The following is a 27,362-nucleotide window of genomic DNA, read 5'->3' as shown; positions in this document are numbered from 1 at the left end:
TTGTTGTGCCATGGGGAAATCCAGCACCGAAATGCTATGCAATTCTCCTCTGAACAAGAGTACCAACAGCAACCCCAGACACGTGTTTCGGTCTGGTTGACCCTCATCGGTAGGGTGTAGCTGTGCCTCTCTAAGACTAGTGAGCAAGGGGTCCACGTCTGGATTACCCTAGTAATTTAGGGTGAGACCCAATGTTACATGAAATATGCATATAACAAGGGGGGTCCTGGGAGACTCTCTGCCAGACATGAGTCCTGGTTACAAGAGCCTTACCCAGAGTCTTCAGCTCACTATCTTTCACAGAGAAGAAATTTCCCAAGCATATCAGTCTTTATCATGCCATGGGGAGGTCCAGCACCGAAATGCTAGGCAATTCTCCTATGAACAAGAGTACCAACAGCAACCCCAGACACGTGTTTCAGTCTGGTTGAACCTCATCAGTAGGGTGTAGCTGTGCCTCTCTAAGACTAGTGAGCAAGGGGTCCACATTTGGATTACCCTAGTAACTTAGGGTGAGACCCAAAGTTACATGAAATATGCAGATAACAAGGGGGTCCTGGGAGACTCTCTGCCAGACATGAGTCCTGGTTACAAGAGCCTTACCCAGAGTCTTTAGCTCACTATCTTTCACAGATAAGAAATATCCCAAACATATCAGTCTTTGTCCTGCCCTGGGGAAGTCCAGCACCGAAATGCTAGGCAATTCTCCTCGGAAAAAGAGTGCCAACAGCAACCCCAGACACATGTTTCGGTCTGGTTGAACCTCATCAGTAGGGTGTAGCTGTGCCTCTCTAAGACTAGTAGACAAGTAGGACCCCCCCCCTGGTTATTTGAATGTTTCATATTGCAAGTAACGTTTGATCTCACCCTCAGTTACTAGTGGAATCCAGACGTGGACCCCTTGCTCACTATTCTTAGAGAGGCACAGCTACACCGTACTGATGAGGATCAACCAGACCAAAACACATGTCTGGGGTTGCTGTTGGTACTCTTGTTCAGAGGAGAATTGCCTAGCATTTCGGTGCTGGACTGCCCCAGGGCAGGACAAAGACTGATATGTTTAGAATATTTCTCCTCTGTGAAAGATAGTGAGCTAAAGACTCTGGGTAAGGCTCTTGTGACCAGGACTCATGTCTGGCAGAGAGTCTCCCAGGACCCCCTCTTGTTATTAACATGTATGACTACAAGTATCTCTGTCATTTCAGATCAGCTCAAACGGAAGGGGTGTGGGGCACAGAACACAGAAGGAGATGTTACAACAACCGGAGTTGAAGAACTACCTCTTCCCAAACTTTTCCCCAGTGATCAAATCTTGATCAGGAACTTTACCCGCAAATGGCACGAGCCACGTTTTAATGGTTCATTCATTGTGGAGAATGTCACGCCATCAGCAGTGATGGTGCAAGGCAGACATGTGTGGATATTTCTTGGAGACGTAAAGATCTGTGCTGGAGAACCCCCTTCTCCCCCACCCATGTCAGAAACAAGCATGGGAAAGAACCTCAGCATGTGCAGACTAGGTCCATGACGAGGAAGAAGGATGCAGAAACTGTTCAATAAAAGCGAAGAGGAATACGTTGGAATGTGGCTTGTTTCGGGACACACTTTTCAGCTACAAAAAAGGAGTTAAGGGAAGCTATTTGTTCTTGAGCCGCAGGAGTTTGTTGACATTGGACTGAGTCTTGATTGAGAAGGAAAGCATGCCAGATTTGGAGTTCCTTTTCAATGACTGGAAGAGGGATAAGTGCCCCGATTCCTTTCTCACTGAGTTCTTTTTCGAAGGTGCCTATGGTGGTGCCCAATGACAACTTTCATCGGATCATCCCTGCTGTTTTTATCTACATTCTTCGTCCTTGCCCTGCGCTGGTGGGGAGAACGTTTGACGTTCGTAATTTTCTGCAAGATCCTAAGTATGGTCCAATTGTGAGGAGATTTCTTGCAGCTATAATAGAGCAAGTTCTTCAGCTTCCTGAGTACAGTGGGGAAAACACAAATGCCCCTATCGGATGACAACATCCCAGGTGACCGACCCTGGATGTGCTGCAGAGTGAGGGTTATGGCTCTGGAAAATTGGTGGCAGACATATTCTCTGCCAACTGCCACACCCTTTGGCTCATCAGTGTATTGCTTGCGTTGCTGTGCTGTCAGCAGCATGCCAATGCAGGTGGTCCAGGGAGACGGTTACCCACTTGGAGGCAACCTGCACAGCATCCCGCATTGCTTGGGAGTGACCCAGTTGTTTCTGGGCAATCCATTCCATCCTCTACTGGCGCTGCTCTATCTGAGAGAACCACTCCCAGGAGGCATTGAGGGTGTGTCTGGCATATTGGTCGAGGAGAATTATTGTGGTGCCTTCCCTCACTGCCCGATGCCAGGTCTCCATGTGCCTCCTCATCCTAAGGAGGGGATTCACTGTCATCAGGATGGTGCCAACGGAGGACACAGCGAGGTGACAAGGGGGAGAGACTGGTGTGAACGGGCGAGATGCTGGCTGCGTCCATAGTTGCAGGTCAGATACCCATCCCAAGTCCCCAAGTATGTTTATCGGGATGGGTCCAATCACATCTGCCTCACAGGGACAGCTGGAGTGGCGGAGTCTGTGGTGTTTGATACAGGTGCTGGTATGTCAGCAGGTAGGGTGCCTGTGTCCTGTGCAGTGGACTGATCCATGGCTGCATTGGTGTATGCACTGGTTTCGGTGGGTTGCACCCCGGACACAGTGTCAACAGTGATGGAAGGTGGCTGGATGCTTGGTGGCTGGGTGGTTGGTGGTCCTGCAGGCTCCATAATGGTTGGAGGTAGGCCATGTCCATGGCAGGTATTCCTGTGCCCCCAGAAGTGCCAGCAGCAGTTCCTTTTGACGCATGAGTCCTGATGGTCTCCTTCCACTGAATTCCCTTCTTGGTGCAGAATCACTGGGGCGTGCAGCATGCTTGGATCCCTTCTTGGCACTTCCTGGGCCAGGTGTGCCAGACTGACTGCTGTCTTCGAAGGGGTCCTGTCTGTCGTGTGTGCCTGCTGGAAGACGGGATACATTGCATTGTGTGATTTCACGAGGCATGCTATGTGCTCTGAGGTCCCAGGGTGCTGCAGCCCCATGGGAGCTTTGTTCAAAGGGCAGCCAGTATCATGGGTGGATGGGCGTATACCAAATCTACCATCTGGTCTATGTCCACAATGCCTTTAGATATACTCTGATGTATTTATTCAGTTACTCTAAAACATGTCTTATCTATTATCGTTCGATATGTTACTTATACTCAAAGGAAAGGTTATCACTCTATTCCCTGAACATCTTGAACTGAGTAGTTTTATTGGATACCTATGTGGACTTTATCCCTTTACGTTCTACATCTCATTAACGTTATTCAATATTTTTTGTCCACACAACTGTATTCAGAACCTTGGTCTCTGTACACACCATTATTTGCATACGAATTTTCATTGCATAGCTGGTGTCTTTCCTCATACCTCAATATCCGCTATAATAATGGTGTTTTTAAAAGACTTTCACCTTAACATGCTTCCGGTTATACAAGCAGTTGTTTGTTTTCTGTCAGTATTCCGTTCAAATGTATTTCTCTTCACATTGTATGCCTGTGTTGCTAAATACTTTTCTCCTTTTAAATACACATATCTCTTCATTTTTGTAGTTTGGACACATTAATTACTTATTTTTACAGTTCCTCACTCAAAGTACATTATGTACAGTATTTACATATTTACCTATACCCGGCCTGATTTCTAGATCACTGGTGAGCATTGCGTGATGATGTCATCACGCGATGATTTGATTGTGAGCTGACTAATTGGAGGGCATGTCTATGCACAATTGTATTGGTATTTTAAGAGTATGAGCTACGGGCAGAGCATCCAGTGTTGTTAACTGCACACGGATGGCTCGCTGGGGGTTCCTCTACCTTGGGTGAGTACATTCTAATTTCAGCTAGGGATCTTAACTCCCTCACATTTTGTGACATTACTTTCCAAGTACACCTTTTTGTGCTTTTTAGAGGCAGCTTTTCTTGACCTATGCTGACCTTGGGATTGAGCGACTGCCCCCGTCTCAGAGTCTGCTTGCAGCTCAAGGTATGTTTTTTCATATGCTGTGCTTCATACAGGCTTCATGTTTTTCATTTTCTTTAGATTTTGCAATTTCTCTTCACACTTCCCCTTTTTATTTAACTTGCACACACATAGGTCCATTATTTTTAAGTTTCACACTGTTCTTTTTAAATTTGTTTTACAGATGGTCTTAAGGCATGGCTCTCCATTTTTGTTTTAAGTTTTCTGTTGCTGTTTTCATCACATCGCCTGGATAATATTCTGCTCTAAGGATCACCCGTTCTTTATTTTTACCTTTTTTCCTATGTTCACAGACATTTCCCTGAAGAAGCTACCTGCGAAGTCTGAAATGCATTGGCATCAATATCGTCTGCCTTGTTTTTCATTAAAGACTATTTTACCAACAATGTTATATTAATGTATTGCAAACAGGCTGAAATGTGTAAACAAGTTTGAAAAGGTTTTCTTTTCTATAAGAACGCAGCCATCACTCTGGGCGTGTTTCCACAGTCCCCTATCCACATATACTAGTACCAACCCAGTGCATGTGTTGTTTTGCTGGATAGCACCTTGAAATGGCAGCTAATGGGCCTCCTTACAAGTATGGAGTTAAGTGGTAAAATTGGTGGCAAATCTGCTACCGGCAACTTTACCACTATACCAAATTATGACGTCGGGTCTGGCGTGGAGGATTTACTGCCAGGAAAATCCTGGAGGTAAATTCTGCCACTCACCTCCAAAACATTGGCAGAATCGGTGGAATTACTGCAGCGCTAATTCCTCAAAAAAAGCACCATCTAGTCCAAAGGACTAAACAAAATGGGGATTTACCCCACCACCGCCTTTTGTAATCCAGCGGTAATTCTGCTGGACCAAGTGGTAGTAACTTTAATTCAGTTGTACGGTATTCTTGCGGATTCTGTAAGTGTACCTTGCCTGGACTGTGGTCTCATGTTCCTCAAGGTTGTGCAAGGCCATGGGTATCCATGTAGGGCTGGCACTAAGTTGTGTACATAACCCATCCTACTGTCCCCTGAGGGGTGTCCTGCTAGCTATAGTGGTGGGAGTGCCACATTGGGTGGAACACACTCTTCATTGAGGCAGTGCTGCTTATGTTATGTTGCACTATTGGTCTGTTGGATCAGGACACCTACAGATTTTGCCTTTGTGCCATGTGTTTATTTATACATGGGTGCCTAGAATGCTGCCAACATGTGTTGGTGATGTGCCATGTGATTGGGTGTCTGTCCATGATACTTGCTGTTGCATGTTTGCTGTATATATCCTACATGAAGGGCCTCTGCCTTCTCAGTGGTGGGTCTTTAGGGAGGTTCACACCTGCCATGCCTCCTGATGTACATTTCTGCGGTGTTTCATGTGTTGTTTGTGCATTGGCTGGGGAATTATTATCTGCTATGTAATTTCAAGTGTGCATGCTGACATTCTATTCATTTTGTGAAATGAGTCCATGATTCACTCATATACTCACAGGGTCTTCCTAGCTACTGGCTTCAACCTCTGCCATCCCCATACCTTCCAGACCTGCCATGTGAGGATGCTGCTCACCTTCTCCTCCCAAGCTGTGAGCTGCATGGTCTCTACAGTTCCTCCCCAGTGGCAGCTGTCTCCAGATGGTGGTTGGAGGTGAGGGTGAGGACTATAGCTTTGAGATTGTTCCACCTCTTTTGAATGTCCTTGCAGTCCCGTAGGACATCACAGACTGCTGCCACCTTATCCCATATGTCCCTCCAGATAGCGTTCTTCCGCTGCTGTGAGGTCTTTCAGTTTTGTGGCCAATTGAACTCCTCTCATTGGGCCACCACCTGCTCTGCAAAGACACCAAGCTCCTGATCAGTGAATGTAGGCTTTCTGTGGCACATTTCAGGCACATTGGCTTTGGCTTTGCCTCCAGACATTTTTTAGATGTGTTCCAGGGTTAGATGGCACTTCCTAAATGGTTATTTTGAGTGGATTGAGTTTTAAGGATGGCCACTGCTGAACTTCCCATTTACTTCATGATGACATTCCGTTCATTGCTAATTCTGCTCACGGAATTACTGAACAGTAATTCCGCCAATTTACGGCGTTAACAGTAATTCCGATTAAAATTGGCAGATTTACCATTGTAATACATTTTTCGGCAGTCATTCTTAAGGACGGAATTACCTTTACTGCTGATGGTTAGTGTCCGCCTCTGTCGACTCCTAATTTAGCGGTAATCCTGCTGGACAACACCACATTAACAGTATTTCCATCTGGCAGAATTACCACCGAATTTACTGGCAGACTCGTAATAAGGACCAATGTCTATTTTTTAAGTGAGACTGGGCCTCATTACGAGGCTGGCGGTATCACGTCTGCCCCCGGTATTTCATTTTTTTCCGGCGCCCAGAATTGGTCAATTACTGGGTCATTACGGCCTTGCTGGACCCAGTATTGGCACATTCCTGGGTGCAAGATAAAGTTCTTCCCCATTCCCATTTGAGCCCCATATGGCTCAATAGGAATGGGGAAGCCGGATGAACCGCCACCGTTATGAACAATGCCGGCGCATCCGACATGCAGTGTTCGCAGGTGCTGCTCTGCCCACCAGGTCAGACCTGGTGGGCAGAAAGGCACCCGCAAGCACAACTCGTAGTTTGCCGGTCCGGGAACTACGGTACTGACAAGCTTACCGGTACTGTAGTTCCCGGACCAGCAACCTTATAATGAGGCCCACTGACTCTCTCCAAATTTATTTTAGGGTGAACTCAACTCCAGCAACTTGTCAAGCATTCTCTCCACTGCCTCACCGCATCTCCCCCTTGTCCTCATGATGGTAGAGGAAATAATTTCATGAACAAAAGCCCAAGCATGCTCCCCTGCTTCATCACACCATAATCTTCTCTTTACCCAAAATGGCTCCAAAGAAAATGAAGTACAGTATTTCAATACAAGGTTACATATTTGTTTTGTTTCATCAATCAGCTGGGCAAAACCATTTAAACAAATTTGGAGAACATATGATAAAATTGTGCACTTGCACGTTCTGAACACTCACAAGGGAGAGTAGCTTCATCTCCCCCTTTTTTATTCTCATCATTTGTTTCTACTATTAATTCATTATTTGTCATTGCTGTAATTCATTGTCTACCTCCCCCGTCCCCACCTTGGTGATTTTGGAGGGACAGGTGAGGTGGATGGTGGGTAACATGGAAGGACAGGAAAGGTTTGTGAAAGAAGGTAAGCACCAGAGGTAGGGAGAGACTGGTGATTTAGGGGGGATGGATGAGGCAAAAGGAAAAGTGAAAGTAACATTAGAGGATATTGAAGAACGTGACTTAGAGATGAAAGAAGGGAAGATTGGAGGCACAGAGAGGTTGATGATTACCAGAAACGGAAGAGAAGCAAGGTACAGAAGAGGTAACGCCAGAAGTGGTTGGGGAGAAAGGCCGAGAATGGAAGGAGGAGGAGAATGGAGATAATGGAAGGTCATAGAAAGAGAACGTTCAGAATGGAGGATGAGGAGGAAGTATACTAGAGGGGGAACTGAGACGCAGGCGGTTAAACCAGTTGGGGCAGATAGCCAAGATAGGGGGGCTAGAAGGGTGGTGAGATTTCTTGACCTGGGCACATTGTGCTCTTGCCAAAACATAACAACCTCCAAAAAAGGGAGAGGAGTAAAAGCAAGATGTGAGCTACAGTGCAGACTCTGATGGACTGACAATCCCAGTTCATTTGGGATCTAAAGCAGGTGGGCTCATCAGGTATCCATGACCTAGCCTGACAGATTCTGGGAACCTGAGGTTCCTGGAGGACCGGAGCCTGGATGTCCAATAAGACTTATGACCTACAAAGAGTCTTTGGTAGGCTTGCCTGACACCCAAGACAACATCCTGACTCCAGACGGACTGAAGGCAGCGGTTGGTGTTTCATCTGCAAGTATTAAACTTGGTGAGAGGCTATTTTGTAACAGCCTGAAAATCCACCCAGGACAGACACTGAAGAAATAGACTGTCAACAGCAAGCCCAGTGCTCAGTGCCCAGGAGGACCAACATATGACAGCAGCTTCCAGGAAAGATGCTAGGTAAACGAAAGCCTAAAGACTAAGACTATGGGCCTCATTACACGGAAGGCGGTGAGCCATGGCGCTATTAGCGCCATGGCTCATGCCGGTAAAATACCGGCACCGCCTTGGCGGAAAGGGGATTTACCGCCCCATTCCAAGGTTGGTGGGGCGGTAAATCCCCCTTCCGCCATTGCCCTTCCCCATTCCCATTTCTGCCCCATAGGGCTCTATGGGAATGGGGAAGGCGCTAATTACGGCACCGCAATTTTGCGGTGCCGTAATTAGCTCCGAGGTCCCTTAGCGGGTTGGTTTTTAACGCCTGCAAAAAGCAGGCGTTAAAGCACCAACCCGCTAAGGGACCTCGTAGTAAGGCGGTAATGGTTAACGGTCACCGTTACCATTAACGGTGGCCGTTAACCATTACCGCCTTCCGTGTAATGAGGCCCTATGAGTGACTTTTGTACGTTGGACATGCAAAGTCAACCAGCTCATGAAATGTGATAATGAAATGTTGGGAGACGGTGTCATGCACCTCTCACAAGAATATTTCTAGACTTGGGGGCCATTCCCTCATTTGTTTCGGTTATCGCAAAATCCTCACACTCCTTTAAGGCGAATTAATCATCCTATAGTTATCCATTCTCTAACTCTTGCTTTATTTTAACCAACACATCCCTTTAATTGATACCTTAAATAAGTCTCAGGCTCTTCATCCCTCAGTCCATGAAAGTACTGACTATGGGTATATTTTCCACCAAGGCGTGCGAGTGACATATAAGGACATCGGGCCTCATTACAAGTAGGGCGCAAAGGGATACCGGGCACCGGTAATGACACCGGTGCCGGTAATCCCTTTGCGCCCTACTACGAGTTCCCTTTGCGGGTCCTTCCTTAACGCCTGCGTTAAGGACGGGACCCGCAAAGGGACACCGGGGTCAATAACGGTACCGTAATTTACGGTACCGTCATTGCCGCCTTCCCCCTTCCCATTGAGCCCTATGGGGGCACAAATGGGAATGGGGAATGGCCCTGGTGAATGGAGAATCACCGGTCCCTCCAATCTCGGAATGGACCGGTAATGACTCCATTCACCAGGGCGGAGTCGGAACGATTTTGGAGGCAGCCATGCCGCAAATAGCGGCGAGGTTACCTCCAAAGTCGGAATGAGGCCCATCATCTTCTCCCTGTGCGGTTCCCATTGAGAGGGAAGGCGATAAGAAGAAAATAACAGTTCTTTCTCCCTTCACACATAGCACCCCAAAATGAAAACAAAATCAATAAAAAATGTAAAACCAAATAGTAGCAGGTATTTTTTTTAAAAGCAGCATGTTTTTTAAAGTCTTTTATTAATTATGAAGTTCAAATGTAAAGAGGGAAAAAGGTATTGGTTGTCAAAGTGTTCTCAAGCTGGTCACTCTGATCCGTAGTTGATCTACCTTCATCTCTAACAAGTGAATGCACAAGTGGTGACAGATCCTCTAGGCTACCAAGCCATACAGTGAATAGCTGCCCCCAGGGCCCATAAGCTGAATCCCCATATATTCTTTCTAAGTGTTTGTACTATTTGCTGACGCGTAAACGAAATTAACAAAATAAAGCCCATTTTTTAAAAATAGCATTTGTGAAAGAGGGAATCAAATCAATTCCTGGGCAGCTACACTTGCAGAGGCAAAAATGAAAAAACGGGATATACCCTATAGCATTTTCACATAGACATAAATCATACCGAGATTAATTGAGAACAAATTACCGTTTAATAAATCATTTCATACAAAATTCATCATCGTTCTGTCTCTGTCTCTTATACAAATATTACAAAGGTAAACCTTTAGTTGGAAGCAATCTCAGTCATTCCTCTCCGGCATACCCTGCGCATTCTTAGCATTCATACACAGCCACAACCACATTAAGCAAAAAGTAAACAGTAGTGTGGCTAATTGGCAAATCTGTTGTGCATTAGGTCTCAAAACTAAGACCCATGTCTCTCATAGATCACTGAACATAACTTATACACCTCAACTCGAAATAAACTGTATTGTGCGCCAAGTCAGAAATATTAGAAGTGCAATTAATGTCAACAATCGTCTCCTTCACAGAACAAAAACAGATGTCTGTATTTGGTGTCATCAACTCGAGTTGCGGCTCATGTGGTACACAAACAAACAGTGGGACCAGCCTCATCAGGATGAAATACAGTGGTGTAGCAGGGAGAACCTCTTGGACACTACAATAAATGTACAATGAAAGGCTAAATTGCCAAACACAGTTGTCAACGTGTACAGAATACACCAATAAACCCAATAACATGCTACAGCATTCTTCGTAAGTGATTTGTAAGGCTGGTGCAATTGATGTAATATGAGACTGTGGCCAGTGCGGTTCACACGCCCTCAGTGGTTGTGGTGTCAGGAACTAGAACACAGAAATCCAGGCAATGTGGACACATACCACAAGCCAAGGATGCTAACCTCTTGTCATGCAGAGTACTGTGGGTAAACTGGCCAAGGGTGAAATTGACATTGCCGTCCTGTGTACGCTACACAGAACACAGATAAGTCGACATAGTGGCTCTAGTGCTGGTCGAATTCTAAGCCCACAGTGCAAGGGGTTGTAGGCATGCCTACATACCTGTACTCTGGATCCTAGGTGTGTCGGTCAACGGTAAGCACAAAACTAAGTGCTCGGTATAGATTGGATCACGCTGCTTGGCTAATACTTGCCTTGGGTCGGACTGAGTAAAAAAGAAAAGGAAAGAGGTGAAGATTTAGTTTGAGCAACTGGAAGCATCTCATAGCCCATCGTTAGCAGTGGGTGGACTGAAAACTGCTCCATGTGCAAGTGCTCACTGGAATTGGGAACGCATGTCAGTGCAAACCCTATTGGGAGCGTCCCGGCTAGGCAAAAGTACGGAAAGGGATCAGTGCTCCGTCTGACACGGTTGCCGTCTGCTGTGAGACAGGAGCACCAGTTCCTACACAGGAAGAAAAAAAGGGAAAAAGAAAGAGGACTGAATCCCCAACTCTGGAACAGAGACTGGAAACTGGCTACTGGGTGGAGGCTGGTATCCCACATTGGCATCCATGTTGGAAGGGCTAAACCACATTTGCAGAGGCAAGCAGGCCCACAGTGCCACTTCAGTACCAATGCCATGCTCATGAAGCCTGTACAAAAAGCTCAAGCATGGCACATTGCTTCACCAGGCCACAATCTTGTGCTTGAGCAGTACATTTTGCATTTAGTGGCACAATGTAAGGAGAGTAGAGAGGTGCCCTTATTTTCTCTTTGTATTTACCAATGATTGGAGAAAAATAAATACATTCCTCAGAGGCCGCTCACCGAGACGAAGGATCTGGTATCAGAGGAGCAAAGCGTGGATTGCATGTTTGCAATAGTACAAAATGTCAATGGGCCTCATTACGGCAATAATACCGGCACGGCTGCCGCCAGTATTCATTTTTTTTCCGGCGCCCAGAAATGGCCAATTACCGGGTCATTATGGCCTTGCCAAGCAAGGTATTTGCCAGTTTCTGGCCGCCGGAAAAAATTCTTTCCCATTCCCATTTGAGCCCCATATGGCTCCATGGGAATGGGGAAGCCGGATGCACAGGCACCGTTTACAACAGGTCAGACCTGGCGGAATGAAAGGCACCCCCGAGCACAACTCAGAGTTTTCCGGTCTGGATACAACGGTACCGGCAAGCTTACCGGTACAGTTGCATCTGGACTGGCAAGCTCGTAATGAGGCCCAATGACAAGTACTGCAGTAGTTTGTCACATCACACAAAGTTGGCTCATTGTAATCTCCTGCCTCCAAACAATTCTATTGTTTATTTTGGCTGCTAATATTTTTCACACAAAAAGCTGGCATGCTCAGTTACAGTGACTCAATGAATAAGCTGATTCCGAACAATTGTTGGATTTTCTTTTTAATTAGAATATTTTGTCTTGTCAGAAAAATTGGCATGCTCAGTTACAACCACTCAATGTATCCCCCTGCTCCCAATAATTATATGATTTGTCTCTTTGCTAGTCTCCGCTAGTAATTTGGATCATCAAAAAAAGATGTCACACTAACTTACAGCCACTTGATCTATACACTGCTATGAAACAATTCTATGATTTTTATTTTGCTACTGTCACTTTGTTTTATTTAAGCAATATGCCCCGAGCGGTGGGGGCATTACCGAGTCAGGTAATGCCCCCGCTTTGAGGGGCATATTGCTATTAGTACCCCGGCCCGCAAGAAATGCATGACAGGGGCACTAAAAGCATTTTTTTCTGTCCCGAAACGCTGCAGCGTTTCGGGACAGGAAAAAAAACAACCAAGAAAATGGCTGCCAGAAAGGGGAAAACGGGGTCAGTTTTCCCTTTCCATGGCGGCCAATGGGTGTGGGCGCGCTGGGAACAGAACTGTCCCCAGCGCGTCTGTTCCCAAAAGATGACAGAGAAGAAGGTAAGTGGGGTTGGAGGGTGAGAGAGGGAAAAGAAAAAAAAAGAAAAGATGCACCAGAATCCCCGGTGGGGGACGATGGTAGCCTCCAACCGTGTGGAGGCGCGGAGCAGGGATGGCCCCGCTTCGAGCCTCCTCAGGGCTGGAGGCTGCCACGCTGCCCGCCGTGGACAAAGGAAGCAGAAGGTAAGTGGGGTGGGAAGGACAGGGAGGTGGGAGGAAAGGGGAAGAAAAAAAAAACTTACCTGAGTCACTGGCGGGTGGGGGGGGCGAAGGCAGCTTCTCAGCCATGGGGAGGCTCGGAGCAGGGATGGCCCCGCTTCGAGCCTCCTCATTGGCTGAGGGGCTGCCACACCCCCCGCCATGGACAAGGCAGCTGGAATCCCAGTTGAGAATCGAGGAATTCTCGGCCTGGTAATGACCAGGCGAGAGCCAATCAGAATGCGTGTTGCATTCTGCTTGACTCTAGCCGGATACTAATATAAAAGAAAATTGCACTTTCGGTTACAGCCACTACCTGAAATCTCCTGCCTGCCTCATTACAATTGTGGGATTTTCTCATTACTTCCTAGTCAGTGACATGAAATGTAATGTGTGTCTACATCATTCAAGATTGTCACTGTTATTCTCTGCACCCCTAAAATGGTCATTCTTATTTCAATTGTGTATATCTCCCTCATTCAAATCCTATTTGAATTGGCTACGTCTCCTTCCACTGAATCTGAATTCCGTTTTCTCCCACTCCTTTTAATGATAGAATAGGGTCTGTGTGGGTGGAGGGGGAAGAAATGGCAAATGGCAAAGGGATAGAACAAAGCGTATGGGGGCTGTGCCCCCCTGATATCCCAACCCCCATAAAAAACACTGCCGTAAAGTGTGGCAAGTTGTCCCATAATGTCACGGATACTGAGTTCCAAACTCTGAAGTGGCTACAAAGTTGTTCCCACCCATATCTTGAAGCAACATATGTAGGGGCGTAGGAGACCCATAAAATCTGGGGCGGACAGGGGACACCTTGGGGACTTTGTTTTTTTTATTTTTTGTTGTGTTTTACTCAAAGAACTCGACTTTTCACAAAATTAAAACAGCAGTGCGTATTAAATTACATATATCATCACTGTATAAAACAAGGCAAAAGAAGGAAAGAAAACCGAAAAAAAATTAAGAAAAAGAAAAGCAAAAATCCTCCCAGTGATGGCCTTTAGAGAGATCTTTTATAATACTCTCACCTGCGCTTTAAGTGCAGATGATTTATGGAGTTTCGCCAACCCTTCCTATCCTATTCCACTTGAACCCTCAATGATGGAACATGAGTGTGCCCCTTTACAGCAGTGTATGGGCTGCAATCATACCTCGGCACCAGGGTATTCAGTGGATTTACATGGATAACGGAACAAGTGCTGTTTTGAATCTCGAGGCTCTGCTTTATTTTTTTCTGGGTCACCCAGATGGCTTTTGGTGGCCTCTATTAAAACTTGTCTACAACTCATTATTCAGCTGGTAGTGGGTCCCAAGAATGCAGTTCCATCCCTGTTTTAAAACCTGCGTTGGCAACGCCAACCGTTTGAGCTTTAATGTAGGCATGGAAAAGGCCCTTACCAAGCACCGCCATAGTGGTATTAGATACCCACTGATGGTAGCAGCTGCAAAATGGCGCAAGTACCTGAACATTTAATAGCAGTGCCTGGCAAATGCCCAATACGTATAGACAAGCAAGCACTTGCCATTGTTGGTTTTTAGCAAGACTTCATTGAAGGAAATGCATAGTGCTAATAGAGTGATTGGTTGATTTTTCATTGATTGATTGTTTATTTGGATAGCGCCTCTGCACAGTGTGTTTCAAAGTGCTGCAAGGGGTGAGGGAGCATGGGAGAAATACAGTTACATTCCTACAGGTCCTTGAAACAATTAAGATTGTTAAGAATAACTATCATAATCAGCCTGACGACATTTCAGACAGTGCAAGTGCAATGAACAATTAAGGAGAAAAGGAGGGGATGAATGTATCCCTGGATAAGACATTTGTATTAAACCAGTAGTATGTTTCCAGCTCCAATTAAGTTATTAACTACACAGAGTTGTGTAGTAAACATCCCTAAATTAGTGGCTTTATCTAAACCAGAACGGGCACTTTACATGCCCTTTTTTAGATCATTCTAGTGTTTTTTAAAGGAATAGATTATGGCGTAAAATGAGTCTGCGGCTCGCGTGGCAGCCATCCACCAAAAAACCATGAAAGTTGCTAAAATAGACCGAATACCATGATGCTGTGTCGCAAGGCAAAATGCTATGCACCCTGGAAGCAGCTACCACTACAGGACAGGTCAGAGGTGAATACATACCTCATTTAAGGTTATTCCTGACTTCAGACCTAGGCTGGAGGTAGGATTGAGTGAAAAGGGAGTTGATGCAGGAACAGCCTGCTGTGACTGTCTCTTCCTGGAGAGGAACCAGACAGCAGCGCAGATGACACTGGGGCAGTGGTAGAGCGGCAAGCCTGAGCTCCCACATTCCCTCTAATAATTCCTCCCCATGCCGGCCTGCACTTGGGAGAGGGGGGCCACTTTGTGTATTATCAGGCCCAATCAATGTGCAGACAGATATGGTGTAATGTATATATCTGCAATTGTTTTAACAAAAGACTTCTAATCGTCCTCGTGCAGGCCTTGTGAGCATGGATCAAGCATTAGGAGAAGACGCATTTGTGACTGCACCCTTTATCTGGGAACATGAGGCGAGGCACCATTCTTCCTTGTGCAAATCAACCCTCTGTATCCTTCTCTACTCCACATTCTCGTCTGCTGTACACCCTTTTCTCCCAAGTCCCTTCCCTGCACCCCACACCAATTCACTCCTCTGACACACTGCCCACTGCACTTTCTCACTTGTCTGTACTTCTCTCTCATTTGCAAACACGAAGCACCTCCTATGCCATTTCTGCCCTACACCACTATACCTGTGTTCTGGTTTTTCCTGCACCCCTCTCTCCCCTGCACACACTGGTCACCAAATCATCCCTATCTTTCATCTGCACTCCGTTCTTGTTCCCATCGCTCCCCTCCATTGCTCCTCTCTTTTTCTGTCCTCTGCACCCTTTCTACTCTTTTTCACTTCGCAGTCCCACACTCTACTGCACCACAGTCCCTCGCTTCCCATTCGCCCATGGCCAGCACCCCACAACTCTCATCTATACTTACTCAGCACTTCCTACTCAGTCTTCAGAGCACCCTCGATGTCCTGGCTTACATTTCACAGGTTTTCTCTTGCACGCCTTGCATGACCAACCACTGCATATAGCTTCTCAGAATAAGCTAAAACAGGCATGCCAGATCCATGACCTTAAATGGGCCCATTGATACCTGCAAGCATTAGCACTTAAGAAATAGTCATGAATCATGGATATATGGAAGGGGGAACAGTCACAGAAGTCACAAAATCCACGTACTGCCGAGGCTCTACCCCCAAAATCTGATCGCACTGCGACCACTCAAGTACTCTGACAGAAACAGCCAGGCTGAATAAAACAGGGTGAAGCTTAGCCAAGACCTACAGAAGATTAGCGCTTGATTTCTTTTAAGAGATGCGCAGGATAGGCTCCAACAAATGGTTTATTTTGGGCCGGGACAGAGTTCAGGTCTGTGCTGGTAATAGTTTGCTTTATGGAATATGATAACACTTTGGTCATAGCGCTTCACGCTAGGTGCTTTCAGCTTCTAGGCAATGTAATAACAGGTATTATTACCCTCATTTGAACAACACTGAATTTATGAAAGGTTAAGTGGACCCTGCTGCTGGGTTTGAACTAGCAAAATGCAGGTAGCCCTCATGCCAGAGACCAAGCTTTAGGTGTGGTACCATCCAAACTTCAAGCAGGTATGAGTTGCTGGGAAGATGTGGAGGGGTGTGCCTTAAGTGAGGCCTACTGATATGAGAGTATACATCAAGTGTTATCCCTTGCCTACATTAGACATTACTATGGAAAAGAGCAGACATCGCACATAGTGGCCCTTCTTGAGATTGGTTCATCCTGATTATACTTTCTATGGTTTCATGAGGATTTCGTATACAATGTCAGGCTGATATATCAGGCAGTGTCTGCCCTTTGCAAGCCAGGCCTGGGGTGCAGGGACATCTAGGAGAAAATTCAGTCTTCGCCAGATTGTGTGATCCTGGGCAAATCGTGTGACCTCCCCACTGTGCATTATTTTCTATATATGTTTACTTGGGATCACCTAGAAGTGACTCAGTTGGCAGTGTACACTATAACAAAATGCCTCAATCGTAAATGTACTAACAGAGTTTCTTGTTGCTCCATGTATGCTAAGCATGTTGAGTGAGTGTGAAGAAGGACAAAGTGTCACAGCAATAGATGTCACCTCCAGCTAGGCGACCAGGTCTCATTTTGGGAAGCAGTTATAGATACATAGAATTTTGTAATGTTTTTTTTGCAGAGAAACTTATCAGGTGCAGTCAGCGTGATCCAACTCTAACAAAATAAACTAGAAACAATCTCAAAGTAACCTGACGGTTTAGGGGCACTAATATAGTGTAAGCAGCAAAAATATTTGTCACGCCCTTCTCCTTAAAAAAGGCAATACATAATATATTAAATGGTGTCGTGGCATTTGTATAGAAACTGCATGTACATGCCACTATATACCAGCTCCTATTGTGCACCCTTGATCCTCTGCTGTATAGGTGAATGGCCTCTGTATTTTTTTGTGTGGACTTGCAAGCCCGTGTTGGCCAATGCTTGGAGCTTAAATGTGAGCCCTGGCTGCCCATCAGTAAGGAACGAACAAAGACCCGTTCCGAAATGTGATGTTCCTCTTAGGCAAGGGCTTTGGCATACTTTCATGAATTTAGAAACATGAAGGCGACACTGCAGGGTTACAGGATTTTCAATTCATGAAAGTGTGCCACTGCCAACATTAGATATACAGTTTATAAACATGCACAGAATGTTGCAAACTGATCAGGGAACCCTGGCCTCTTAATGTTTAATTGAAACATTAAGAAGCCAGGATTCCCTGATAAGTTTTGCAATGCACCTTGCGTGTTTCGAAACTGTATATCTGACACTGGCACATTGAATTCACCCCAAATAGATCCACTGCCAACGTTAGATATACAGTTTATAAACACACGAGGCACGTTGCAAACTGATCAGGGACTCCTGGCCTCTTAATGTTTGAAATATTAAGACCCAGGATTCCCTGATCAGTTTTGCAATGCGCTGCACGTGTTTAGAAATTATATCTGACATTGGCACAGCTGCACATGCCCTCCAATAAATCCTCCCCCTGCCACCCTGCACCTCGGAGAGGAGGTGGGCACTTGATTGGCTTACCTTACGGTAGCTGCTGCCTCCTCAGCCTGTTATCACTCTGTCTCCCTCGATAACACACACGCTGTCATGAGCACAGAGTCACGTGTCACTGCCTGGCTTCTCCTTCTTTCTGAAAAAAGAAGGCTGAGGCTGCACAGCAGTGCACTGCGTAGGCAGGGCACATGCAGTTTGTTTGTTCCCCGGCCTGGGCACGTTCATTATGCGCAGGCGCGTGGCAGCAGAAGTTGCAGACAGTCAGTCTACTGTAAGTTTGCAGAAGTAAAAGTAGACTCTACTTTAACTTTTGCAAGCTTACATGCAGTGGCGTCACACTACCTTTGGGGGCCCCCCTGCAAGCCATGCTGAGGGGGCTCCCTCCAGTTAGGCAACAAATCATGGGTTGCGCCACACTCTGAGCTGGCCTAGATTACTACGCTTGCGCAATACGCATGAGCATGCTGCCTCAAGAGTATGCTGCACACTGTGCTTGGAGCAGCATACATACGTGTGTGTTTTAATGCATTAAACAGCACCCTTTCTGAGAAAAATTGGCTAAAAAGCCAGAGTGTTTGCAATTGTTTTGTAGGGTAACACCAATCCAAAAATCCAATACATGCATGTCACCAACACTGCACAGGAACATTAAAGTTTCAAGTTCAAGTTTATTTATATACATATAGCAAAACAAATGCTTTGTATAACACAATGAATGCAGTTACAACACCATTATTAAAAGCAGATTTAAATCAATCACATCTCTCATCTAATTATATTCCATACAGTACAACACATTGCATGATAAGATCAGTCAATACAACGTAAAATTAGTACAATCCCTTTAGAAAAAGCAACCATAAAATATATCAATTTTATGTCATTGCCGCTCATGAAATGTGACCATAATGCTTCCGTTTCGACAGGCTCGAATTGATTGTTGTATGACTTCATATGTTTATAGCGCAGTGCATACAAACTATCACACACAATCAATAGATGGTACAGCGTCTCAGTGGTTTCGTTACCACACAGAAGACACATTTGCTCATCACATGGTAATCCTAATTGGGCACCTTTTGTTTCAAGTGCCTCAGATATGTTAAATTTCAGTAATAGGTATAACCGGACAGTGTGCAGATTTGGATATGCCTTGATATAGGCCGGCAGGGAACATCTGTTTGTGCGTTCTTGGCACTAAGTGACACTGTGGGATTTAGTGGCAAGGTTAGTGAGCTGTTGTTCATAGCAAACATCTTTCAGTACTCTTTTTAGAGTTGATTTCATAATGAATATGCTAATTTTGCTAAGAGTTAAAGATACACCCGCCCACTTAGTGTGTAACGTTTTTAGTTTCCCCCTGATACCAAGCAAGGCTTTACCCTCAAGTCTCAAGAACGCAGCTACATAAGGTACTATAATTGTATCAGTTTCCAATCTATTTAACCTCTCAAAATGTATCACACAATGGTTAATGAATACATATGGCATCCCCAGAAGATCAGATTCGAGGTAAAGATACTCCACACTTACATTAAGAGGTAGGCGGAGCAGCTTTCGTAACAGACAAGCTTCAAAAAACTCCACCAACTTAATGAAGCTGTGGCCCAAGATAATAATAGCATACAGTAATATCACTCTTATTTTTGCTGGATATATGGTCAGTACTGCTGATACTGAATAACCTCTGTTTCTGTCGATAAATATGCTCAAGGCATTAGTCGAGATCATGCACCGGGCCTGCAGAGAAACCCAGTGGGCATTCCTTGTTAGTCGGTCGTCGACAATAATTCCTAAGTATTTATAGGAGTTGACTTGTTCCACTGTTTTGCCATTCAGTTTCCACACATATTTTTTTGGTCTACATTTTTTTGTGAAGACCATCACTTTACTCTTATCGATATTAATGTGTAGACCATTGTCAGCGCAATAGTTGCCAAGGGCATCAAGCATTTGCTGAAGATCTGCGGGTGTATAATCCAACAAAATGACATCATCAGCTTACGCTAGCCATCCGATGATCACATCAGAGATCTTCACATGATTTGCAGTAACGAGGCGGAATGCCATTTGCATATCCGCCAAGTATAAGTTTAAGAGTACTGCAGCAACCATACAGCCCTGTTTTACAACTAGATGTTGTCATGGAAGCTGATAGTTTACCCTCAGCATTTAAGCGTATCCGTACTGTAGTGTCAGTGTGCAGCATCATCAACATCCTAAGAAGACACATTGGAATTCCCCAACTATGCAGCTTCCGCCATGATCGGTTTCTCTGCACCGTATCAAACGCTGTAGAGAAATCGATAAATGTGCAGTATACATCAAGACCACGTTTTAAGCAGGAATGTTCAACCGCAGTGGATAACAACAACAAACCATGCACGGTTCCTGATCCTTCCCAGAAACCGATTTGGTTTGGTGATAGTATATTTTTTTCCTTAATCCACACATTCAGTTCCTGCAATAAGACACAAGTGGATATCTTGGATGAGGTGTCCAACATTGCCATCATACGAAAATTGCTTGGGCAATCCCAAGCAACTTTTTTATGTTCAGTTAGTATGTGGCTGGATTTCCAAGAACTGGGAATCGTTCCAGCGACACCTATCTAGACAAACAGTAGGTGCAGGGCAGCTGCCCAGAGCTCTGGCTGTTTTTATATTAGCAAATTGCACACACCATCGGGCCCTGCGGCTCTTGACTTTTTTAGGTTCATGATAATCGCCAATATGTCTGGTACGGTGGCACGATAGACCCAATGCTCTGGTGGAATTTGGAGTATGTCCTCATTAGCAGCGACACAGCCTAAGGTGCTGCTTATATGACTGAACCATTGATCTTCAGTTATGCAATTAATGGACAACGGACGTGAGTGCAAGTGTTGAAGTAATTGCCATATGCCAACAGAATCACCGGTACTCGCCTTCTCAGCAATGCGTTGCCATAGTCTAACTCGACATTCCAACTTGTGTTGTGCTAACCATTTGTTATAGTTCCTTTTAGCTGTTTTAATTAAAGAGGGGACAACCAATGGAGAAGTTGAAAAGGCATTCTCAGTCAAGATTGTTTGTATTTCAAGACGCATCTTTTTTTTGGCTACGCTGATAGTTTGGTCCAAGCCATCACGGCGCTTAAACGGCATATTATATTGTTCAGCATTGCTAGCATATGACCGTCTTTCAACTACCTTTTCTCTGATTGCCAACATAATTTCAGAGTATTTGGATAACATGACCACAGCTTCATTCTCTTCACAAGAACCTGTCTCTGTGAAACCAGTTAACAGTGCAGACACCACAATATTTGCTTGGTCAATGTTACGCTCATGCCACCGAATGCGGTTCCCTCTCTCTGGGGTATACATTTGTGTAGGCATCTTGAGAAGCCAACACAGTGGACAATGATCGCTTTCGTATCTGGCGACCGTGCTCATATCTCTTATATAGGCTAGCCCACTTATGTTTGAGAGTGCATAATCGATTGTTGATGCTGATCGACCTTCAATTCTGGTAAAGGCTGTGTTGGGGTCACCTGGGGTTGAGCCATTTAGTTTCACGATCCTATGGGTGGCTAACATGGAGTGCCACTTAGCTCCCTGCTTGTTGACCTTCTTCGAAGGCAGGGCTGAAGATGTAAGATTCAGTGTGTGATCCTACACTGAGGTAAGGGGACCAATTACCCCGTTGAAGTCCCCAACTAGCCATACCGGTAAAGCCTGATTATATGTCTGTAGCACGGTGTCGACAATCTTAATATTCTCAGATGACATAACCATATTTGGCAGATCATAGACATTGATCAGTATTATATCTAGTGAAAAGAGGGATATCATAGTGACTAAGATGCACTGAGACGACAGTTTTAATTTTGCTATTCGCCATGGTGGTAAAACAATTACGAGTAGACCACCTTTTGATCTACCCAGTGTACCTTTGATAGGCATCTGGTGAACTGTGCTCCTACCATCTAATTGCTTCAGCCAGCAGCCATGTTTCCTGCAATGCGACCACGCCAAATAAGTTCATCATGCTCACCAAGCCATCATTCTCAAACAAGTGGGTATGCCCTCTAGTGTTCCAAGAGTAGAGCATATCCACTGTGTTGCATCACTGTGGCTCAGCGAAGAAATGGGGCTTGAATGTCACTGGTAACCACTGCAAGTAACCATCAGGAATATCATTAGCAGAAGAGGTAGCCACTGGCTCCGTGGGGTCTGGCAATGCAGTCCGCTAGCTTATAACATCCTTCTGTGTGGTAGTGTTAGACATTACTGGGGTAAATGGTAAGCCAGATTTGCGAGTTCTTTGCTTATCACTATTAACATTTATATTACTTGGTAATGCTAAAGTTTCAAATTTATGTAACAGAATTTCCACGCGGAGAACATTATAACCCAATCGCAGAAAACCGGCTACAAAGCTTAATACATAGTTTAAAGAGGCTTCTACAACAAAAGATATATTTGTTATGAACTGATTTTTTATTTCAGCTTGGTCAACTATGCGTATGTCACCAGATGTGATAACTCTTAAAGGAGAGTTCCGGGACTTTTTTTTTATTGTCCCTACGGGTCGGCCATGTGTTTGTAAGCATAAATCGGTAGATCGTAGGAAACTTTCCTATGGACCTTACCCGACTTTTCGCCCATTATCGCACTCGAAATCAGCCTCCATTTTGTGATAATCCTATCATTCCGCCGCATCGACCTGGCTCACCTGCCTTTGCGGCACTAAATCAAATCCCCCGCCCCTGAAACAGACTTTATCAAAACATTCATATTCCCCGCCTCTATCCGTGACGTGACTGAGCTGCGTAGGCAAACGCGCCCAGGCGTCTTCTACGCGACTCCACACAGACCTCGGAAATCAACACAGATCAGCTCACAATACAGCGCACCACAATTCGGAATATGAAACTGTACTTTGAAATCAAACCGCAAGATTGTAAATGTGGTAAAGTACATTTATTTGACATCAAATGTTTAGAGAATATTCAGCGATTTGCATTTTTATTTGCTCATGTTCCAAAAAGTTCGTATTGAGGAACGCGATGGTCCTTTGCTGTACACAGGGTCTTAGAGCATCTCACAATACAGCACCACAATTCGGAATGTGAAACCGTGGTTTAAAAGCAAACGGCAAGATTGTACATTTGGCAAAGTACGTTTATTGGACATCAAATGTTTAGAGAATATTCAGCGATTTGCATTTTTCTTTGCTCTCGATCCAAATTAGTTCGTCTTGAGGCAAGCGATGTTCGTGTGCAGTACACAGGGTGTTGGTTTACGATAAAAATAAGCTCTTCTGTCGCACTGATAATCGCATGGCTGTTCCAACAACGAGGCACTAGGCCACCACAACGGTAGGTATGTTGCATCTAACCGTTAGTACCGCGTAAGGGCATACTTGTACTTGGCGATCGTCCCATAAAATGGTCAGGGTGGTAACGTTGTTCACGCGGAGAAGCAACTGGCGGCTGTAGAAGCCGTCCGCCGGTGTCTGGTACTCGTGACACAGACAGTAGTGAATGATGTACCTAAAAACATAAAAAATGAAATTAGTCTCACCACCAGATCCTTATTAAAATTATTCATTTCATAGCGAGGACAGCGCTACTGGGTGTACACAAGTGTTTAAAGGCGTGGCGAGGCATGGAGGGGGGGGGAGTGGAGTACAAGGTAAGTAGCATAAAATAATAAATAAATAGGGCCAGCTGGTGGCAAGTGCAAGGTAAGTGCAGAACAAGTGCTGGGAAGGGGGGGCTGTAGGATACTGAGACAGTCCCCCAGTGCAGGGGTTGACAGGGAGGCAGTGCAGGTGGAGAGTGGAAGGGCCCAGGACCGAGGTCGCAGACAGTGGACCAGTTGTAGCAGGGGAGAGGGAGAGAGAAAGCAGAAGCAAAGAGGAAGGTTTTGAGGTGCTTCAGTAAAAGCAGATGTTTCTCCTCCAGATAGTGCGCGGTAGAAAACACTATGCCACATAGAACGAACAAGTACAACTGAACCCGTCTTTAAAGCCACTGTATAGTAATGAAATTGCGGTATAAACTCATCAAAAGTTACTTACATTATATTTGCATTTTCCATTGTGTCTCTGTGTAGGGCAGACCCGAAACACCACTCCTTCTTTGCCGACGTTACTTCTTCTAATGAACGTGGCTCATCGTTTCGTTTCTGAAATTTTATTCATTATCTTTTCTTAGTCTTTCAGGATGGTCCCGGCCTGTCAAGGTCAAATCACAATAGAACCTTATATTGGGTCGTGGGCCGTTCCGCCACCCGAGCAAAACATCAAAGCAGCTGACCTTCACTTTGAGCGAGCACACATTTCTAGTTAGCTCCAGTTAGTGTAAGGGCATCTTGTCTGCGTGCCTTTTTTTTTATTGTCCCTATGGGTCGGCCATGTGTTTGTAATACGGAAACATTCTATAATTTTTGTAAAAATGATTTATATTACTGTTTGGTTTAATTGCAATGGGCCTGCAACATGAGGAGACTCGAGAGAACAGACAATCGAATTACAATCATTTAAACCGTGATGTGTATTTCTCAATGAGCTCTGCTTTAGGTGGACATGGAACAGAGGCAATGTTGGGTGGCAATGCAGTTGTCCCCTGCATAGGTTCGTTCACCACTCCATGTATGTGCCTATCGAGGACATCTACGATAAGTCTCTCAATAAACTCATATTGCATATCCTCAAACACTGGTTTGATCACCCATTGTTTACTTCTTTTAGTGAAGGCCTTATTGTAGCGAAGCGTCCCTAAAGTTCCGGTCGTCCTACTTTGTTGACGGCCAACATTATGGTTATGTGCCAAGACCGCTAGAAGAGTCCGATTTATCATGCCTTCCATGCCAAAATGCAATCTTTTGGGCCTGTACTTGAGGCACATATTGTGGAACACCTCCAAATCTCCTGTGTGGCAGAATTCCGTGAGTCCCCTCAAAGCTTTTGTTATAGTTTTATCAAATACAATCTTTTCAATGGCCTTGTGAGTGGGTGATGAAGGAATCAACCACTTCTTCTTCCGTGCCTCCTCTGTGGACAAATGGCCATGTTCACATTTGTGGAAATGCTCATTTGTCGACCATCGATGTACGTTGCTACAGTGCAACATTACTGACCGCCATTTTTCCAGTAGAATTTCCAACGACCCTTCACATGTTTTTGAGCTCCACCAAAGATGGTTGCTGATTGACTTGGACCACTGTGAAATACCTTGCATATCTTTTTTTTTTCCTGCAGCCGACAATTTTTTATTGATTGATTTTGCAAGATGCCAAACGTCAAATTGGTGATTTATATTTTTGTACTGTTCTCTCATTGTCTTGGCAATTGAAACGTGTCTGTCCGTGGCTATCAGGTCGATCACCATTCCCCGCGATTGTAGTTCTTGCAATGATGCTACAAAGCCAACTTTCTCCATGGCCACTGAGGATGTACTTTGTGACACCTGCACGACCAACGAACTCACAATTTTCTTACTTTCCATGTCCTGAAAGTGGTAGGTGCAGTACTTGGCTGAAAATCCTGGACTGTCGCATTGTCCATCACCGGCTAGCCTGAAGCGTTTGCCCGCGAATGTACTTTCCATTGACATTTTTTCCATTCTCCAAGCTTCGCTGATGGCTGGAAATAGATAATCGGTTTGGTATTTGTAGAACTGACTTTTCGCAATGAAATGGATTCCCACAAACTGAAAGAAATACTGTAACTTTTTAAAACTTGAACCACTAAAAAGTGCGGCCGCTGCACAAAGTAGATTGCCTGCTGGCAGTTGCCCCAGCATGGGTTGTGCAGACCATGCGAACGGATGATATTGTGTACAGGTGGCATGTATTTTAAGGTTAGTGCCTCGAATTGCACGAGTCACATTAATCAATGGCTCCCCACATACTTCCCCACCAACCCAATGCCCACATTTCATCATCATAATAATATCCATCAAACAGCTATCGAATACAATGAATTTGGCCTCTTTCCTTATACTGTCACTCTGCATCCCAGCTGGTTCGGCCTGTAACGTTGAGGACATGTCACTCGCATGAAAGGTACAATCTCTGATATCGTCTTCCGCTATGCTGAGTGATATTGATGGTGTTTCATTGTCGTCCACTTCATTCTCTTCCATTGCAACATCTGTTCCTTGTCCGGAGATGGGAGAAAAAAACAATGTCTTCAACTTTCGCGTGCTCTTATTTTTTGCGGGTGTGGATTCTGTGAATTGATCTACGACTGCATCCAAACTACCAGGAGGACATTCACTATCAATGGCTGGTGGTGGTATAGCTCCGTTGTCAATCACTTCATATTCTTCCCATTGGCACGATGCATCTCCAGTCTCAAGTCCCTGCCAAAAGGTTTGACAAGCAACATCTCTCGTTCGCTTCACTGTCTGTGTAGATCTAGTTCTTACACCCACTCGCAACTAGAGGACAGATTAGAAAAGGGATGTTCAGTTTAAACACAACTTACAGTATTGAACTATTGACAGTGAAAGACAACATAATATAGTGAACAGGACACTAACCTTCTTTTGCTTTCTTTTCTTTGAAACTTTCTTTCCTCGAACTTCAACATCTGGACGCTGTTGCTCCGACTCGTGTGTGCATGTCTCCACTTCCTCTCGCGCTGCAACGACTATACTTTCATGATAAGCACATCCATCACTCACTGAGGCTCCATCGACTCGCTGAAACATAGAACTTTCATTAGTATGTATAATAATATTGAAAACACAAAATGTACTTGGGGACCAATACCCATACGTACATCTCAATAGCAAAACACGAATGAACGCATTGTGTAGAACATTCAAACGACAATAGTTCACGCATTGTTGATCTAGTTAGATTGAACTGTCAAGATCCATACCTCGGGCTCCGCATAGACTTCCATTGATGATATTATTGAAGATGATGCTTCAGCAACTCCCTGAAACACAGTAATTGCATTAGTATGGTTTTGTATTTTGTTTAAAAGAACATAAACTTTCTGCAGGCGTCAACGGCTCATCTAAATAGACCTGCACAAATGATCAGTTGTCTAAAATAAATAATGGATATCTAAATATGATTCGATTTGCTCCATCGTTGGAAGTGTCACCACCCAGAGATCTGCATCAACTACTAGGGGTGATGTTCTTGTTGAAGAAGCTCCGTCAGCTCCCTGAAACATAGTACTTGCGTTAATAAAGAAGGAAGTATAGCGGATGTAATCACGTCATTTGATCTCGCATGATTGATCTGTCAGTATCCATACCTCGAAATGCATAAGAACATCAAGGGACGCTGTAACTGCGGTGCACACTTCTGCAAGCTGTTGCGCCGACCCGTAACTGCATGCTCCCCCTTCCTCTTGGACTAATGCTCCATCGACTCCCTGAAACATAGGACTTTCATTAGTAATGAACACAATATTGAAAAAAGAAGACACATAGGAGGGCGACGACAGAAGGACATACCAATGGC

The sequence above is a fragment of the Ambystoma mexicanum genome, chromosome 5p (assembly GCF_040938575.1).
Source record: "Ambystoma mexicanum isolate Mex_15411 chromosome 5p, UKY_AmexF1_1, whole genome shotgun sequence".
NCBI lineage: Eukaryota > Metazoa > Chordata > Amphibia > Caudata > Ambystomatidae > Ambystoma > Ambystoma mexicanum.
Note: the sequence above shows the minus strand (reverse complement) of the source record.